Source organism: Berghia stephanieae, chromosome 10 (genome assembly GCF_034508935.2).
Source record: "Berghia stephanieae isolate SIO BIC M18660-M18661 chromosome 10, UCSD_Bste_1.3, whole genome shotgun sequence".
NCBI classification, from domain to species: domain Eukaryota; kingdom Metazoa; phylum Mollusca; class Gastropoda; order Nudibranchia; family Aeolidiidae; genus Berghia; species Berghia stephanieae.
This window is the reverse complement of record NC_088369.1, coordinates 27,171,994-27,188,399: the sequence shown is the minus strand read 5'-3', so window position 1 is coordinate 27,188,399 and position 16,406 is coordinate 27,171,994. Positions and strand designations below refer to the sequence as shown.

At 37.7% G+C, this 16,406-nt stretch overlaps 1 protein-coding gene and 1 pseudogene across 1 annotated transcript in view; both read left to right on the top strand.

Moving 5' to 3' along the window:
- Nucleotides 1-16,406, top strand: part of LOC144980894 (uncharacterized) — a 114,530-nt gene that overhangs the window by 45,613 nt on the left and 52,511 nt on the right. The window lies entirely within an intron of this gene.
- LOC144956212 (5S ribosomal RNA) lies at nt 6,695-6,813 on the top strand (annotated as a pseudogene).

Below are 16,406 nucleotides of genomic sequence, written 5' to 3'. Positions count from 1 at the left end.
GCGTTTCTGTGTCTTTTTTTTTGTGTTTGGTTCCTTTGTGCGTGTGTTTTTGTGTTAGTGGGGGGGGGGGGGGGGGGGGTGTTTGTGTTTGTGGGGGGTTGTGTAGGTGTTTGTAAGTTATTGTGTGTGAATATGTTTGAGCGAATTGTGGGCTGGGGTGATTTCAAAGGACGTATCAGGTCATAGCACTCCACACAATAATAGTTTGAAACTCTTAAATACACACACACCATTTGCTGCAAATATGTAGATAAAGATCTGAACACAATTGTGTTTGAAAGTTGTCAAACAAACCAAAAAAGAAACGAATACAAGAAAAACACAAAACAAAACAAAACCATCCCTCCAAAAATCAGTGTTTCTCGACTGGGGATCGAACCTCAGACCTTCTGTTTACCGGTAATCAGGAGGTCTTAGGTTCGATCCTCAGTCGAGAAAGACTTTTTTTTTTTTGGGACGGTTTTTTTTTAAATTCTTGTATTTTTCTTTTTTGCTTTGTCTGGCACCTTTCATACACACTTGTGTTCAGATCTTTGTCTTGCACCGTTGCCCGCTCCCTAATTTCTCAATTTCTCAATTTGACATCTGCAAATAAGAAGATAAACCTCATGAAACACTCGTTATTTAGATACATATAGATAGTATGCGCTTGGCTAAGGAGCTCACAACGTTGCCATCCGGAAGTATAACGGACCAACACACAAAACTTTGTGTGATATGATCGTTTATAGTCAGATTAATACAGTTTAGTGAGAATTACTCATAAACGCGGATGGCAAAAAACAATAACAAAGACTTGAGTGACGTCGACTTCGAACTATCTATTGTCCAGAGGTCTAAGTCGTAAACAACCAGAAATTCCTACAGAAAGAGCAATAACCCAGATGGCCAGAGTTCCTTGTGGCCAATTCTGACTTCAAAAGTGGCCAAATAGAACCTCACGTGGCCAAAAACGACTATCACTGACCTTCTTTGAAAAACGCATCAATTTTGATAAACATAAAATCGACTAAACTAGGAAAAAAAACTGTTTGAAAAAAATGATAATAGAAATCTGATTTTCTGTGTGGCCAATTTTGGCCAGACACGCGGCCATCTTGCAGCTCAGAATGACACACGAATTATTTTACTGGTTAGAAGAGATGAGAAAAGGGACGATGTTGATCTGAGAATTACGATTTGAAACAACTCAGTGACTAAACAGATTATCATCAGTGGCGGAGTATTTTCTAGTGCCGAGCGGTACCAGTACTGAGTACCGATAATTTATCGACACTAAGCAGCCCAGTCTCGATACTCCGACACGTTAAAGTGTGCATATTATCGTAATGGAAAAATAGTAAACAATAATATATGACATTTACAAAAATAAAGTGAAAACTTTGAATTAAAAGAGAACCAAAAAAATTTAAACTGATAAAAAATAATTACAAAAAACAGAAACAAACAAAAAAAAAAAACAAAAAAACAAACAAAACAAAACAACAGAGCTTTCTAAACTCTGCATTGTCGATAACAAATCATCGACAATGAGAATTGTTATCGGGAATTACCGGTACCGGTACCGGTCTCGAGAACAGCGATACTGGCTAAGGATTACCGGTGATTAATCGATAACGAGAAGAGTTGGTACCGTTGGGCACTAGTATTTTCCGCTATTACTGGTTCTCAGTCTCGATACGGCTCAGCACCACAGGACAATCAAACATCGGAAAAGAGGCACAAGACGGAGAGAGCAGTTGGAGAATGGGCACCACAAGAAAAAGAGGACGGACTGACTGACTGACCGATGCTGCGATGTCGGATGGCATCGAAAGAGGAAGGCTTTATGTCTCTTAAGTCATGGCCCATAACTCTCTATTAGTGATGGTGTGCGTTTAAGTAAAATACTCACAATCTTTGCCTGCCAGATTAGTAATATCAGCACACCAAAAAAAGAGCATTTATATATAGCAAAATCCACTAAAAGTGCTATAGCTCTTTACAAGGGGTCCCTGACCAACAGCAACACCTAACATATAGAACGAGACATGACGCATGTAAGGCGATATTACATCTTTTCCGACAGAGACAACGCTGTTAACGGCCATGCACTCATTTTACACCTGAATACGATGAGAGAATGTGCTAAAACGCTTTTTCCAAGGACTCAACTATGCTCCGAGCAAGGTTCGAACTCAGGAGACCTTCGTATCCGAAAGCGAGTGGCATACGATTAGACCGGTTAGCCGCTCAAAAAACATACACATTTTTTCAGATGTTTAGACATATTTCTTTATCCTCGGGATTAATTTCTATACAATGAGTTATGTTTTACTTGTTTTATTCTTGTATTAATCCAACGACGTTTAAAAAAGTTTCTCGTCCGGAAATTAAAAAAGCAAGAGTGTAAGAATCGTATAGATAGTATGCACTTGGCTAAGAAGTTCACAACATTGCCATCCGGAAGTATAACGGTCCAACACACAAAACTATGTGTAACCTTAAACGTTTATAGTCTGGTTGATACAGTTTAGTGAGAATTACTCATAAACGCGGATGGCAAAAAACAATAATAAAGGCCGGAGTGATGTCACCTTCAATCTATCAATATGATTCTTTCACCCCTCCCATTGGAAAACCCCATCATTTCTTTGTAAATACGTAACGGTTGAATAATGCTTTGAACGAGTTGAATAAAAGTTTTATTCAACGATTGCAGAATTTTTTCGCACATTTCAGGCGTGCGAGTTATGGCGTAAAAAACAACCAATTGGCAGTTATAAATAATCTTCTGGTGCGCATGAATACAAATCCAACGTTTTTCCTTTTTCTTTTCTTTTTTTGTTGTTGTAAAATTGTCATTCTAGCAGATGGAGAAAATTACAAATTATGGCGAATCGATGTACTACCACCATTCAATTGGACCCGAAATATCTAAGAATCTTACTGGGGGGAGGGGGTAAACGTATTCTTTCCTTTCTTTGTATTTATTAAACTCTTTATATTTTATCGTGCAATAAAACATACCCGCAAGCTCGTAGTATTATTGGGCACGATAAAAATAACTCGTTTAATAAATACAAAGAAATGAAAGAATCGTATATTAAAGACTATTAAGTCTATTAGGTCTATCATTAAAATAAATCTAGAATATTTCAGTCTGGATTCGAATCCATCGCGTTTCTACCTACAGTTGTGACGTCATCAAATTACCCCCCCCCCCTTCCCAAGTTCCAAGAAAACCGGAAATGAGCTCATTATTGACTATTTTATTTTCTATTTGCCAGGCGGGGAATGTCCCGTCACTCCTGCTTATAATTTATGTAGAATTTCCAGTCATCGGAATTTACAACCGCAGTCAACACGTTGGCCGTGCAGAGACATATTATTGTCATATAAGTCATAAACAATACAACCCCAACAACAGCCACAAAAACAACAACAGATACAACACCAACAACAACAACAACAACACCACCACCCCCACCACCACCACCACCAACAACAACAACGACAGAAACAGCAACAACAACTACAACAAAAACAATAATAACAATAACAAGAACAAACGCAGAAAAAATAACAACAACAACAAATGTAACAATATTGATAACAACAACAAAGACAGAAACAACAACATCAACAAAGACAAAATATCAACAACAGCCACTGCAACAATAACAACACCAAAACATAAACAACAACACCAACAACAACAAAAACAACAACAAAAGCAACAACAAAAGCAACATCACCACCACCAACAATAACAACGATACGTCTTATGATCTGTGAAATGTAAACTGCTTCATGTCTTTTTTTTCTATACAAAGTCCTGTCTTTTATGTCTCATTTTTCCTTTTCTCTTTTATCCCTCTATCATTCTTTTTTGGTTCTTTGTCTTTCTTTTTTTCGTGTGCATGAAATGTGACCAAAATATTACGTCATCATCATCATCATCATCATCATCATCATCATCATCATCATCATCATCATCATCATCATCATTATCACCATCATCATCATCACCACGATCCACTACGTCCTACCTTCTGGTAGCAATCAACTGTTATTGGCAGTTTAATTGAACAGAAGCTGAGAAAAACTCCTGCTGTTATCACCATCATAATCATCATCATCATCATCATCATCATCATCATCATCATCATCATCATCATCATCATCATCATCATCATCATCATCATCATCATCATCATCATCATCATCATCATCATATTCTTCTCGTTCTTCCTCTTCTTCTTAATCATCAATATCATCATCAACATTTTCAACGGGTTTTACATCGCTAACACCACGACTGGATGTCACCTTAATCAAGTGATATCATTTGATAAATTAACATTTCCCGTCCAGCATTTGTAAAAAGAAATCTTATCGTTTTTCACATGCCCTTACAGAGAGAACGTCATCCTGGTTTTGCGCATGCGTCTCAGGTCCTCGCAGGGACGGCTGGTAATAATGGGCAGGGTGGGCAAATACCAGCCTGTTTTTTTCAAGTTATAAGCTGTATTACCAGGTCCGAAATAATCTAATCTAAATTAGATAATTTCAAAAGTTACTACTTAAACTTGATACTTCGTACTGAAATCAATTTGTGTGTATTTTTGATAGATTGCGAATGACCATGCACCCCGTAATGCATAAACCAGGATACGCTCCTGTTCTTTTTATCAACCCCCCCCCTCCCCTCCCCAACCACTCCACTCCGCCCACATCGTCATCTCATCGTCACGTCGCCTGACGGTGAACTAACTCCGATTTTTGCTGTCTGGCCTCTCTAGTACTAGGTCGGGCTAATTCAAATGAGCCCACCTTAATAACCAGTGAACACTGAATAGAGCTTTTGGCAAACGAACTTTTTCTTATTTATTGCCTTACTTGTGCTGGTACCATTGATGTAATGACTTTGGGAAGGTTCCAGTATTGAATTTAATTTATTAACTTACTAATATTATATCAATTTAGTATTAATTTGTGTTGTTTTTATATATTTGTTTATCCATTTAAATTATTTCGTTTTTTTTTCTCGTTTTCTTTAAGTACTTCTCAAAACTCATTTATTTAAATTGTTTTCTTATTTGTTTTTTGTTGTTTTTTTTTTTTTTTGTTTTTTAACAAATTAATTTGTTAGTTCTTTTTTTTAATTATTCTTAAAGTAATTACCGCTGTATTTTTATTGCCAGACTAAATAATTTTGCAAAACAATGTAATTTTCTATTGTATTTCCTCTAATAAAACAAAACATTTTATTCAAAAGTCACGACTAAATAAATATTAATACAACCACCATTTTGGTTTTCTCAACAATTGAATTAGTATACGAGAAATACTCTTCTGAGTAAGGAGAGAGTTGAATTCTAAGTTATAGAGGAAATAAAGACGTTTAAAGGAAGGGTGGGCAGATTCCGTACTTGCCCGTCCTGAAGCTAATACATACATAAGATAGTTCGCGACGAAGAGGCGGGAAGCTAGGGGTTGGTTGGGGAAGGAGCATAGCACTCTTGTATAGATAGCATTGGGAAGGAGTAAAGATAACACAGTCGTTATTGTGATAGTATAACGAATGGATGAGGAGAGATTGATAACATTCTTTTGTCTTAATTGTATTGTGTGAATTATTGGCGAAAGCCTAAGATTAAATAAACTTTGTAATATCGTATGGTGGTAACCATCATTGTCGACGACATCGTGGTTGTCATCATCATCATCATCATCATCATCATCATCATCATCATCATCATCATCATCATCATCATCATCATCATCATCATCATCATCATCATCATCATTAACAACAACAACAACAACAACAACAACAACAACAACAACAACAACAACAACAATATTAACAACAAGTACAACAATCGTCTCCACAACTATCATTCTAACCAACAGCACCACCAAAACCACTATCATAATTACATCCTCCCTCACCGCCTCGTCTTCCTCCTCCTCCTCCACCACCACCACCACCGCTACCACTATTCCAACCACTACCACCACCGGCACAATCATTCTAACCACCAAGACAGCAGTAAAAATGATGCAATTTCAGCTCTGAATGAAACTCGAGTCATATCGCTGTTGTTGCTTCTCGATGAAAACTTTAAGGTTACTACATACTACTGAAAACCAGTAATGTAACAGAAATATTAATCTCGCCGTTGAGGGATTAAAGCATCTCTTTAATTTTTCGAGTGAACGAAATGGACTTCTATTGTCAAGGTGTTGTCGCATTATGTCTCGTCGCTTTAGTTTTTAGTTGTATTCTCTTTCGTGATTATTTTTTGATTACGTTTGGAATAATTAAAATCTACTGGTATTGTCATTTCATTGTGAATGTGATTATTTGTGGTTGAAATATTTTTTTTAAAGGTGAAAAAAAATTATAATTAAAAAAAATAAATAAATAAATAAATAATATATATATGACCGGATCATCTTTGCCCAACCACTGTAAATAGGCTAGAACCGCCACTGGGTCCTCGCTTCCGGTGAAGTGTCTCATGCCGCTTTCAAGATAGTCCATCGCCATTTTAAATTCTCCAGTAACGACAAATCGTGCAACAGACGAATACAACACGCTATTTCAACTAACAATAATATTATACATTTCTAAACTATCTTCATCATTATATAAATTAGCAATAGTGTTTTAATATTATATTAAATTCTATTTTCGACATTTGTTGTCTACGACCATACTACATTGAAAATAACGGTTCTCGTCCGATCACGGGAGTCAAGCAACGGCAGGCGTGGTTAGTACTTAAATGGGTGACGGCTTGGGAACCCCACGTGCTGTAGACATCTTTTTTTTTAAAGTTTTTTTTTTAGATCTATCTATTTTATAATTTTATTACATTTTTAACAATTTTATTATTTATTTTTTTTTAATTGTTATTTAAATTTTTTTTTTTTATAGTTTTGTTCGTTTTTCGGCTTTGTGTCTTTTATCATGACGGTCGGCTTCAGACCTATAGGTCCCTGGTTCGAGTCACAGTGTGGGCAGCTCATAGTCGAATCTTTGTAAAAAGCGCTTCACTCACGACATTCTCTCTCCGTGCACAGATGTAAAATGAATACCTTGATGGAAACAGCGTTTTCTTTGGAGAAAAGCAAATTTGTATCACCTCCTTATTATATGTGACCCTTCGCCTCAAAATGGTATTAAGTCGGGTTGGTTCAGATGTTGAAAATTGAATTTATAGCCAGAAATATCAGACTTGTGTTGAGTTTATATGATTTATAGAGGAGAATGGATACCATATTTTAGGGTACTAATGCCAACAATCTGTATTTTTGACCAGTTTAAAATTAAATTCGGTTTTTAAGCATCGGATTCGTTCCGACATAATACCGTTTTGAGACGATGGGTCACATATTACTGGTCCTGAAAGTGTTAAAGTGCTAAAGTCCTCCGTCGAGGAAGACTGATTTTTGGGATGGTATTTTTAGTTGTATTTTCTTTCTTGCTTTTGTCTCGTACTGTTTGTATCAGTACTGTTTGTAACAGTTTGTGTGAGGAAAGATGGATGTATAGTACCGGTACTGTTTGTATCAGTACTGTTTGTAACAGTCTGTGTGAGGAAAGATGGATGTATAGTACCGGTACTGTTTGTATCAGTACTGTTTGTAACAGTCTGTGTGATGAAAGATGGATGTATAGTACCGGTACTGATTGTATCAGTACTGTTTGTAACAGTCTGTGTGAGGAAAGATGGATGTATAGTACCGGTACTGTTTGTATCAGTACTGTTTGTAACAGTCTGTGTGAGGAAAGATAGATGAATAGTACCGGTACTGTTTCATTCACACACACTATTATATATCGTTATCTTATGTTCTGCTGTTAGCTTGGGACTTCTTGTAAAGCGCTTTGAGCACATTAAGTGGACATTGCGCTCTATAAAATCTCATGATTTCTTTTTTTTTTTGGACAACATAAATAAGCAAAAAAAAAAAAAAAAAAAAAAAAAAAAAAAACATCAATCCCGGACAATCCCATCGCTAACAAAATAAAAAAGTCATTATCCCTATCTCCTCAGTACTACCACCAAAGCTGACTTGGAACAGACTAGAAAGAAACGAGCCACTTACCTTGTAAAAACTGATAACAAAATGTTGGGGAATTCCAGATGAGGTCTCTATCTATGTACTACTATCTAGAATCTCCTCACCCCTACTGTAGCCTTTACTGTTGTTTTTTTTTTTTTTTAAATCAAAGATAAGAAATGACATACAAGGAGAGAAATTTAACAAAGGGGGCAGAGGGCCAGGTGGTGGTGGTGGTGGTGGTGGATGGGGCGGGGGGGGGGGGGGGGGGTTTGAGGGTGACGGGAAAGATAACATATATGCTGTGAACTTGGCTAAGAAACTCACAACATTGCCATCCGGAAATATACAAAGGACGGACACACAAAACTGCGTGTAACCTTGAACGTTTATAGTCTGGTTAATAGAGTTTAGTGAGAAATACTCATAAGCATGGATGGAAATGAAACAATAACAAAGAGCTGAGTAGCGTCAACTTCGTTCTATCTATAGATGGAACGAAATTGACGTCCCTCAGCTCTTTGTTATTGTTTTCAGACAGTCATTTTCATGATTAGTTCTCATTAAATTCTATCAGCCATACTATAATTTTTAAAAGTTACACACAGTTTGTGTGTTGATACGGTATATCAGGCTGGAGGATATTGTGAGTATTATACCTAAACGCATATAAGCAATTGTTGTACATTGACAAAATTTACACGGAACGTTTCGGGCTAAAATCCTTTTTCAGCCATCAGCAACGAAATAATCAATGTATTGGATTGGTGTTTCTATTAGATATGGAGGAAATTACTTCATGATCCACTACGTCCTACCTTCTGGTAGCAAGCAACTGTTACTGGCAGTTTAATTCCACAGAAGCTGAGAAAAACTCCTGCTGTTGGACTGGCATTTGATGCTTGCCAGTTTAATCAAATGCGAGTCTGGTGAGTTGGTACTCACGTGAGAAGTCATTGAGAGATAAAAGTAAGTCGTAAGGATTTTATTTGGACTCCAAGAGAGAGAGAGAGTGAGAGAGAGAGAGAGAGAGAGAGAGAGAGAGAGAGAGAGAGAGAGAGAGAGAGAGAGAGAGAGAGAGAGAGAGAGAGAGAGAGCTTGGGCTTGTTTGATCTTGTTGTGTCAAGATTCGTTTGGCGGGTGGAGATGTATAGCGCAATATCCACTAAATGTGTTCAAAGCGCTTCACAAAGGGTCCCTTGCCAACAGCAATACGTAACATGTAGAATGAGGCATGACTCCTATTGGGAGATATTACATTTTTTTCCCCGACAGAGACAACGCTGTTGACGGCCAGGTACTCATTTTACACATGATTACGGTGAGAGAATGTGAGTAAAGAGCCTTTTCCAAGGAGTTAACTATGCGCTGAGCGAGCGAGGCTCGAACCCAGGACCTTCCGATTTGAAAGCGAGTGTCATACTACAAAACCACATAGCCGCACAGGTACCGCGTGAGAAGTCATTGAGAGGTAAGAGTAAATATCATATGACTCCCCAAGATAGAGGACTTGTCTGATCTTGTTGCATCAAGACTAGTTTGGCAGGTGGAGATGAGCGCAGCCATCGTGAACTTATAGATAGAATGCGTTTGGCCAAGGAGTTCACAACATTGCCATCCGGAAGTATAACGGACCAACACACAAACTATGTGTAACCATGAACTTTTATAGTCTGGTTAATACAGTTTAGTGAGAACAACTCACAAACGCGGATGGCAAAAACAATAACAAAGACCGGAGTGACGTCATCTGCATACTATCTAAAGCCTAACACGAGAACAATCTATGACTTGTATTTTGACATTTTTGGTTTGTGTAGCGTCCTGTGAGTTGTTAGTAGAGCTCAATGAAACAAGTGATTCCATTAGTTGAACTAATGAATACAACTCACGATTTATTTTCTTTTGTGGCCAAAGACGTCATTTTTTGGACATTGTCAGGCTATAAGTTTACGATGGCTACGGATGGAGAGATAATAGTCGGTACAATAAGTGTGAAGTAATACATAATATTAATGCATGCTGACGTGTTGGAGGTTGATTTCGGGGGTGGAGTGGGGATACAATGATTGATTTATAAAGATGGGGTGGGACGGGGGGGGGGGGGGGGGGGGGGGGGGTAGAGAGGGGAAACAGGGAGTAGCCTTGGTAAACTCATAGCCTGATATAGACCATAAAATTACGTCAAAATACAAGGCCAGATCAGAAGAAAATTGTAAATCGTGAGTTATATTCAAATAGTACATCAAATGGGATCGGCTGTTTCCTTGAGCACTACTAACGACATCTCATTAGAAGGTGCGTTTCGCTAAAATTGAGGACAAAAAACAGGTCCTATTGTCAGGCCGTAGCCATCGTTAACTTATAGATAGTATGCGCTTGTCTAAGAAACTCACAACAATTCCATCCGGACGTATAATGGACCAACACACAAAACTCTGTGAACCATGAACTTTTATAGTCTGGATAATACAGTTAAGTGAGAATTATTCATAAACGTGTATGGCTAAAAACAATAACAAAGACCCGAGTGACGTCAACTTCATTCTATCTATAGCCCGACACTAAAACCCACTAAGACCCCTATTTTGACGTCATTTTTTTTAGGTTTGTGGACCACCTAATCAGTTGTCTTTAGTGGCGCTCAAGGAAACAACTGTTGAATACAACTCACGATTTGTTTTCTTTTGTGGCCAGGGACTATTTGGTCAGTGTCAGGCTAAAGATAGTATGCGCTTGGCTAAGAAGTTCACAACATTGCCATCCGGAAGTATAACGGACAAACACAAAACTATGTGTAACCATGAACTTTTATAGTCTGGATAATTCACTTTAGTGAGATGAACTCATAAACGTGGATGACAAAAAACAATAACAAAGACCCGATTGATGTCATCTTCGTTCTATCTATAGATAGAATGATGTTGACGTCAATCGAGTCTTTATTATTGTCTTTGCCATCCGCGTTTATGAGTAATTCTCACTGGACTGTATTAACCAGTCTATATAAGTGGTCCCATTGGTTGAACTATTGAATACAACTCACGATTTGTTTTCTTTTGTGGCCAATTACTGGTCTTTTGACGTCATTTTTGGCTATGGTTTGACAGATGAAGAGAGAGAGTAGCGGGTATTATAATAAGTAATAATGATATTATATAAAATGCTGATGTGTTGACGTGTCAATATTGATATGGATGGGTGGGGATGGAGGAGGGGAGAGGGGGGGGGGGGGGGGTGAAGGGTTGATGCTACAATGATTAATTTATAAATAATACATGGAATTCGTTAGCAAAGAGATGGACGAAAAGTGTGGGCGGAAAACAGTCTGTATGAGTAAGAGTGGATATGAATAGGCTTAGTTGTCCTTTACAGTCATAAAGCCTTTGGATCCCGAGTTTTGATCATGGCTTAGAGAACGCAAAACGTACAATGGCGATTACGTGTTTGCTGCCCTGTCTCCCAAAGTAATTTTCACTAGATCTAGCAGACCCAGCTACCCAATCACTGGTGGGGTGGGGGGGATGTGTTGGAATTTGTTTGTTCGTTTTTAAGGGTTTTACGGCGCTTGCAACACATTTAGGTTATATCAGCACCAGTAAAAAGGAATAAAATGGGATAGTAAAAAGTTCTAGAATTACAATTAAAATAAGACAAAGGGGAACTGGGAACAAATAGAGATCAGATGTAGATTCCAAGAGCATACCATCAATGTACTTAGTTTGAGATCACCAATAAGTCTCATCTGGAGACAAGCACGGTACCCACTTAGAAGAATACACTCAAATGCTTACATTATACATTCAAAATAACAATTATAATAATACATAACAGAGAGATGATTTACAAGGAAAAAATATAATCTCCCAAAACAATAATTATTTGACTGTTTCCCTCCCAGCCAGGACCCCGGCCAGGGTCAGGACAAAACCAAGTAATCTCATTCGAAGACAAAGAAGGAATGCACAGATATACGGGGATAGAAGACACAGTATGTACTTCCCTGCCCACTATGGGAGGTCAGGAACCCCACCCAGGTGTTGGAATTAAATAGACTTAACCAAGGAGCGAGCCCGTTCCATTTACGTGTGACTCTACCGACGTGTACATATATGCAGGTCTGACATCAGACTCACTTAAGGGCCTAGTTTAACATTGTTGTAATGTACATTATTTTGCGTCATTTTATTTTAGATTTCCATTACAACAATGAGCCCATAAAGAATTGGGTAATCAGATCTGCAGATGAATAGAAATTGATGCCATGACATTTGAATTCGGTGTCTTTTAAATATCTCTTCCAAGGCACTTGTAGAGGTCAAAATTAATATAGCGGTCTTCAAAGATGTCCAAGTGTGTGTGTGTGTGTGTGTGTGTGTGTGTGTGAGTGTGAGAGAGATAGAGAGAGATAGAGAGAGTGAGAGGGAGAGGTAGAGAGAGATAGAGATAGTTATATATAAATATATATATATATATATATATATATATATATATATATATATATATATAATATATATATATATATATATATATATATATATATATATATATATATATATATATATATATATATATATATATAGAGAGAGAGAGAGAGAGAGAGAGAGAGAGCAGTCTTCAAAGATGTTGAAGGTGGAAGAAATCTGTAGGTATTGTATAAAAGTAAAAAGTAACGTAGCGGTCTTCACATAAAATGATGTCAAAGGTGAAACAAATCCAAATTGTTATTACCGTTGCTTTTGTATTTTGTTGTATCCGAAAAAAAAAGTTCCGAGATGGAATCTTCCTCTAATCATTATTTCTTTTTTCTTTTATACTTTTTCTTTTCTCTCCCTGCTCCCTCCTTTCTCTTATTCTTTTCTCTCCTCCTCTTCCTTCTGCTCCTCCTCCTCCCTCTTCTTCTTCTTCTTCTTCTTCTTCTCCTTCTTCTTCTTCTTCTTGTGCTTCTTCTTCTTCTTCTTCTTCTTCTTCTTCTTCTTCTTCTTCTTCTTCTTCTTCTTCTTCTTCTTCTTCTTCTTCTTCTTCTTCTTCTTCTTCTTCTTCTTCTTCTTCTTCTTCTCCTCCTCCTTCTCCTTCTCTTCCTCGATCTCCTTCTCACCCTCCCCCTCCTCTTCTACCACCTCCTCCTCTTCCTCCTTCTCCTCCTCCTCCTCCTCCTCTTCCTTCTCTTCCTCCTCTTCATGTATAGGAGAGACATGGTATAACATTAAGGGAGGAGGGAAGCGAGTTGCTCTAACTGACCCTGATTGATCAGCAGGGGATTTGAGACAATAGATGGAGGTTTTTGACTGTCTCATGCAAATACTGTAAGAGATTAATGATCTGGGGGAAATTAATCGTTTTCGTGGGTGGTGGCGGCAAAGGTTATCACGGAGTAGCATACAGACTCATATCAAACCGTTGACAAAATTATTATGGTGCCTTACGATGTATGACAAATCATAATCCACCCACCTTCTCCCCCCCCCCCTCATTTTACAACAACAACAACAACAACAACAACAATAACAACAACAACAACAACAACAACAACAACAACAACAACAACAACAACAACACAGAAATAAAATAAAAACAATAGCAAAACAAAAAAACAACAAACCAACCCCCCCCCAAAAAAAAAATAAATAAATGAAAGAACAAAAAGACCCAACAAAAAAGAAAAAAAAGACAGACATTAAACCAAAAAAAACCAAACCTCAACAAAAAGCAAAACAAAAGAAAACATAAACAAAAATTCGTGTTTATGGAGGTTCGTAATTAATTACATAAAAGGTGTTGGGGGGGGGGGGGGGGGAAACAGAATTCTTGAAAGAGATGAAGACAGATATATAGAGACAGAGAGGGAGAGAGAGAGAGAGAGAGAGAGAGAGAGAGAGAGGGGATAGACAGTGAGAAAATGACAGAGATACAGGAATAGGCAAAGATAGATATATAGATAGCTAGATAGATAGATAGATAGATAAATAAATAAATAAATAAATAGATAGATAGATAGATAGATAGATAGATAGATAGATAGAGAGAGATAGATAGATAGATAGATAGATAGAGAGAGAGAGAGAGAGAGAGAGAGAGAGAGAGAGAGAGAGAGAGAGAGAGAGAGAGAGAGAGAGAGACTTCAAACAGCAAGTGAAATCCAAGAGAGTGTTTTGAAATCACGTACACTCTGACTCAGTTCGCCTCCGTGTCTGTCACCCCCTGTGATCCCTGACCTATAACCTCTAACCTCATTTCTATTCTTTCCCTTTTTACTGAGATAGCAATCCCTTCTGTGCAAATTGATTAGACTTTCATGGTAAATTAAAATAACGTTTTATCGTTGATGGGTGTAACACATTATCAAAATAAATTGTGATTGGGCTTCATGAAGAAAAAAAGAAACAAAACAAAAACAAAACAAAACAAAAAGACAACGTGAGCTTTTATATAGCGCAATATCCACTAAATGTACTCAAAGCGTTTTACAAAGGGTCCTTGACCAACAGCAACACATAACATGTAGAATTAGACATGGCGCCTATTTATTGGGCGATATTACACTTCTTTTCCGCTGTTAACGGCCAGGTACTCATTTTCCACCTGAGTACGATGAGAGAATGTGATTAAAGAGTCTTTTCCAAGGACTCAACTATGCTCCAAGCGAGGGTCGAACCCAGGACCTTCCGATCCGAAAGCGATTGTCATACCACTAGACCACATAGCCTCTCAAGAACAAGTGACAAGTAGGAAATTGAACTGACGCTCCAATGTGATCAAAGACAGATACTGTGGATGTTTCCGGTTCCCGCCTTACCTACAAAACCCGATGAATAAAACACTAAAGACAACTTTCTTTGTTGATAAAGGGGAAATCCGAAACGTCCACATTATCTGTCTTTGTTGATTAAAGCTTCCATTCAATTTACTATTGTTATATATTTCTTCGAGCTTCGAGCAGTAACATTTTCATAAAAGAACAACCAAGTGATCAATACCATGCATAATTCTTTCGAAACCCATGAGTTATCTGGCCTTTTTCTCACGTTAAAGTACATTTTAGGCAACAAGTCCGACCGCTAATCACTAGGTCTGAGGTTCGATCCTCAGTCGAGGCAAGCTGATTTTTTAAAACGACATTATCTCGTTCGTCTGGAGTGTTTCATTTATCCTGTTTTGTTGATAAAAGGGAAACCAGAAACGTCCATTTTATCTGTTTTCGTATATTAAATTAAAGCTTACATTCAATTTCACATTGTTATTTATTTCTTCAAACTTCGAGCAGCAACATTTACATTACAACACGAAAAAGAAATACTTAACTTACACCAGTGCCTGCACCCTCATTTGTCAATTTGATATTTTCAAAATTAAAAAAAATGGAGCTACCATTCGAAGAATATAGCTGCTCTCTCTATCTATGTTGATAACTGTTTCCCTTGGTCACGTTCTTAGGCAGGAGTTATGAGGCTATCAAGATCTTGTTGTGACTTTAGTACGGAGGGCACTGCAGTTTTTCTTTCTTAATATTGATGATATTTTATGTTATGAAACTTATGGTTATGTCAATGGAATCTTTGGTTATGAATCTGAAAGCGTTTCTAAAATGTGACATCAAAATAAAAGTCTTACTGTCAGGCTATAGATAGTATGAATTCGACGTCATTCAGGTCATTGTTATTGATTTTTGCCATCCGCGTATACGAGTAATTCTCCCTAAACTGTATTAACCAGACTATAAAAGTCCGTGGTTACACATAGTTTTGTGTGTTGATTCGTTATACTTCCGGATGGCAATGTTGTATGTGAGCTTCTTAGCCAAGCGCATAATATCTATAAGTTCCGAAAGGCTATAAACTGTTTCATACACACCTTTTCACATTTTTATCACTAAAATCCAAAAACTTAACCCAAGTCTCATAAGTTTTAAATAAGATAATCAATTCAAATGTTAGCATCTAATCTTATGGGACAACGTGGCTTAGCGGTACAGTCTTTGCTTCGTACCCGAAAGGTACCGAGTTCGATCACCCGCCGCTACGCTGTGTGACCTTGAGCAAGTCACCTCGCCCTAGCTCAATCTGTCGCGCTGCACTGCGGCTGATGCCTGTGTTATTTCAGTCTTCCCTTTGAATAGACAAATTTCCCCTAAGGGATGAATAATGGGAATTTTTTTTTAAAATTTTAATTCACTCTGAAATCTCCAACACCGCTTTGTGGCTGGAGGTCACATTTTCATTCCAGTTTCTTTTCTTTTGCTGTTGGGTCTTTGTGGTCTTGCGGACCGTTGAGTCTTTGGGTCGAATCCCTGTTTGGGCGGGGCAAAGTGTAGATCTTGGAAAAAGTTCTATATCGTATCGTATCGTATC